Genomic DNA, 4,549 nt, shown 5'->3' on the forward strand with positions numbered 1-4,549 from the left:
CTCTAGGGCTTAATCTAGTAGCATACGAACACAACCTATCCAACAATTGTATGTCTCGATTGTGTTTAAACTTGCATAATGTATGCAAATCACTTTCACTTTTAATCAATTTATAATTTTGGTAATAAAGTGTTTAGAAACCTTTCCTCTTTACCTTTTAAATCTTCCTCAATTAATTAATATTGTTTGTTTTATTCACTAAAAGTTAATAATTTGGAACTATGATTGTGAAACTAGTTGTAATGATTATGGATTGATAAAACTGGCAAGTATTTATTGATGTGATAAATGCAAATTAAAACATGATAGTGATTTTACCGGTATATAGAACACTTTATTACAATTAAATAAAGTTTAATTTTTAAGTAATAATTTTTTTAATATTGGTACAACGACACATTTGTCGGTAGCATCACTTAAATGGCTAAGTTTTTGTTTTTTCATTTTTGTAGATTAATGGTCCAGCTTGCATATTGTCATCCCAGCTGGAATGTATGTTGTCCCATCCAATATCATATAAATCTGAAAATCGTCACATAAATAAATAATAAATAAGGTCTTAAATTTCCAATTACAACTTAAATCGCGTCTTGACAACAAATAAATGTTTATATTTTTTGTATTTGATATTTTTGATTTCTTAGCGGATGACATTGTAAAGCTATTTAGTCGTGTCCAACATGTTATGAATAATAATGTTATGACTTTATCTTTTATATATGTTATTTTTAAACAACTTAGTCTTGCTATTCAAAAAGGATTAACGACACAGCTTGTTGCTCATTTGTCATATGAATCAATTTAAACACTACATTTTAATAAAATGTCTTAACAAGTTTCTGTTAGAAAAAAAAACTATGTATTAATATATAAAATTTGTCTCTTAACAGAATTTATGATGCCATTGATAGAATTTATTTATGTCACCTCAACTTTTATAAGTTCACTTTTACATCTAAACTGATATGTTTTAACTGTTTAAATGTTAACAAGCTACAAAACAAAGTAAATTAATGTTATTTAGATGTGAGATTTCAAGTGGTGAGTGAAGAAGCGTGGATCGACTTACTTATATACGATCAACGTTCCTCGGGTATGAGTGTGCTGTATCACCGATGGTTTTCCGGAATATGAGTTCTTCCACCTACAAAATGAGCAGCACCGTGAACTTACCCCTCAGAAAGGGACAGAGGGGTCCTCTTTGGGGTAGCCCTCCGGTGTGAGAATAAGATATTGTAGGAGAAGATGATAGGAATGTGAAAGTGAGTAAGGACTTAGAATATATTTTCTTGCTTACCTCCCACTGTGGAGGTGGTGTGGTATTTATAGTATTAGGGTTTTCAATGATTGGGCTCAGATCCAATTAGGGCCTTTTTGGCCTCCTCCTATTGCTTCGCGCCACGTGTCCTTAGGACACCTGGTGCTTTTTCATTGATTATTCTCTGACCAAGGTATTTCACCTGACCCATGTGCAATCACGTGGTAGCACATGGGCTTTGCTGAGTTGTCCACCCTTCATTGGCAGCTGTCAACATCAGCATATTCTTTATTCCTTAAAGGATACCTTCTGGAAGGTTGTCTGATGAGCACAATCATGGTTGTCCTTATCCTGATTTGGATAAGGACGTTGTTGATTGTGTGCATGTGTGATATGCGCCTATCCTGGGGATGCGCGAGGTCTTCTCTTTATTCTCACGCGCGGATGTTTCATGCGCAGATGTGATATGCGTGAGCATGTGATATGCGTGAGCATATGTGATATGCGTGAGCATATGTGATATGCGCCACGCGCAGATGCGCCACGCGCGAGCATATATGATGCATGAGCATATGTGATGCGTGAGCATATGTGATATGCGCCACGCGCAAATGTTTTGGCTTTGCGTCTTCATGACATCCTGATTTTAAGCCTCTTGTCTATATCTTGTGGGTTGACCCGCCCCGCTCGATGTTAAGGCGGGTGCATACCTCTTCAGTGAGAAAATGTGCGGCTCGTTAAACTTTGACCGTAATTGTTGGTGGGTATGGACGAAGCCCGCATCTTGTTTGTCATGCAATGAAGCTTAGACAAGGCATTACCAGAATTGATTATTTGATTTTCGGTTAAAATTCATAATAGTTCTTTGTTAATTTTTATGAGTATCTGGTTAAATGAGGGTTAGATAATTAGTTTGATACAAAGTTATTATAAAATGGTCATCAAACTGGTTAATAGAATTTTTATATATTTGTTGTACCACTACTTAAATAATTAAATTGTGTTCATGATTCTTGGCTTAATTAGCTAATGCTAGTTGAATTAAGTGTGAGACTGTTGAGGCAATGGATAGGGCTAATTGGGACAATGGGCAAACGCTATTATATTGTTTATATTCGGATACAATTCAAAAAATCGATAAAATTAATGTATTTGCTATTAATTTTAATATTTGTTCAGGTTACATCTAACAATTCAAATATTGAATTTATTTTGCTTTCCTTTTAATATATCATTGGAAATGGAGAAATAAACGAAGAAACGAGTGTGAAGATTGAAGACATTGATGATTGATTTTTTTAATATATAATTGAAGTTCTTAATTTCACCTTTTAAGGGTGTGTATTACGGATTATGTTATTTATTATTTGCAAATTTTGTAAAGGGCCAAGATCAATCATGACAACTTTGCTAATGAGTGGGAGATAATTCGGTTAAGGAGGCTGGTGTGCAAAGTGGTAAGCACAATATCATCCACATACAATAGTAGGTAAGCGAGTGTGCCGGCCTCCAAATTGATATAATAAAAAGTGACGTGTCAATGGTGCTGTTTTTAAAACCCATGATGAAAGGAAAGAAGGAAACATGTTGTACCATGCTCATGGTGTCTGTTTTAAGCAATAAAGTGACTTTTTGAGTTGACAAATATTAAGAATGAACCTGATTGATGAAACTAGACTGTTGTTGCATAAACAACGTTTCTTGTAAATGGCCATGAAGAAAGGCATTTTTATTAATGTCTAGCTGATGCATAGGCCATGATTGAGAAAAGGCCTTAGCAAGGACCGTTTGAATGGTGGCCGATTTAACGACTAGGCTAAACGTCTTCACTTCCAAACATCCGTTTAAGCATTCCAAACGTAGAAAATTTGTCTCAATGGCCATATCAACACTTCTAGTTTATGATAAAGTTAAACTATTATATTCTTTTGTCGTAATTTGTTTTATACATCGTCTTATTCTATAATATAACGTTCCTTTCAATTCTTTTAATCGACCTAAGGTGATTTTCTAGTATAGTGAAGGGGCAGCAAATCAAGATTTTAAACAGAGATAATGTGTTAAATATTAGGCCATAAAAGTTATTGTAAATAAATAATATATGGTGTAATAAATTTATATATTGTATTCTCCCTTCTAAAATAATAAAATTATTGTTTTTGAATGGCGGAAGTTATTATCAATAAAATTATACAAACATAGCAACTAGCATCATAGAGCCAAAATGTAGAAAACAATTATTAGAAACTGAAATCCAGGCTGCACCAAGAGGCAAGAACACCATTCTAATTGAGACGTATTTGCTCTATATTTTATCTATAAAATGTGTTTGATTCCCATGTAAATATTTTTATGCTTTCAAAATTTAGTGGTTTCAGTGGGTCTAAAGTGTTACAAAATTGATAAAACGAAAAATTTGAAACATGACAACTCAAAATATGAGTGTTTTTTTTTTTGAACGGCGGATATTATATAAAGCGCCGACTAGCAAGAAACTAGCCGGGCAAAAAACAAGGAAAATTAGATGAATAAAAGAGGGTTCTTCAACCACTCTATCCAGTTAGCTTTACACTTACTCTTTCTACTCGAATACCAAAGAAAAGTGAAGTAAGTAACCTCATTAAACAACAACGCATCCTTCATACGTTTTTTCAAGAAAACTGTATCATTTCGAAGCTTCCAAATTGCCCACCAAGCAACATATATAATCGCACCCACCATTTCTTTATTGGGTACGCTTAAAGCCAAGTTCTCGACCCACTCCATGAGATCAGTTGGGAATCGCAAAGCTGGCAACTTCAGATTAAGCCATCTTTCAATCAAATCCCAAATCTTCTTAACAGAGGCGCACTCTCCAAAAAGATGAATAACTGTTTCTGAACCATCGTTACACAAGGGGCAAATAGTTGACGGAATATCTATCCCCTTAGTAGCCAAATTTGTCCTCGGCAAACGATTTCCCACAACCCTCCACCCGCAAATATTTATTTTTCGAGGCAAACAAGAGAACCAATTTGTTTTCCTCGAAGCACTAGGTAGTGCACTGTTATCAATTCTCTCCCGAATACCCTTAACCGAGAATTCAGACATACCTTGCAACGACCACACCCATTGATCGTTAGCATTGGAAAGCGAAAATCTATTTATCAAGTATTGCATTTCTTGAAACTGAGTCATTTCAGCACCCCCTCGGAGATCCCTACGCCACTCCCACGACTCTCCCCTCACCCTTTGTGCCACCGAACAATTCTTTACCATTTCTAAAGCGTATAACCTTGGAAACATCTCAGC

This window comes from Bidens hawaiensis, unplaced genomic scaffold (assembly GCF_021521415.1).
Source record: "Bidens hawaiensis isolate Kalapana, Puna unplaced genomic scaffold, B.hawaiensis_p1.1 tig00018033_1, whole genome shotgun sequence".
Lineage (NCBI taxonomy): Eukaryota > Viridiplantae > Streptophyta > Magnoliopsida > Asterales > Asteraceae > Bidens > Bidens hawaiensis.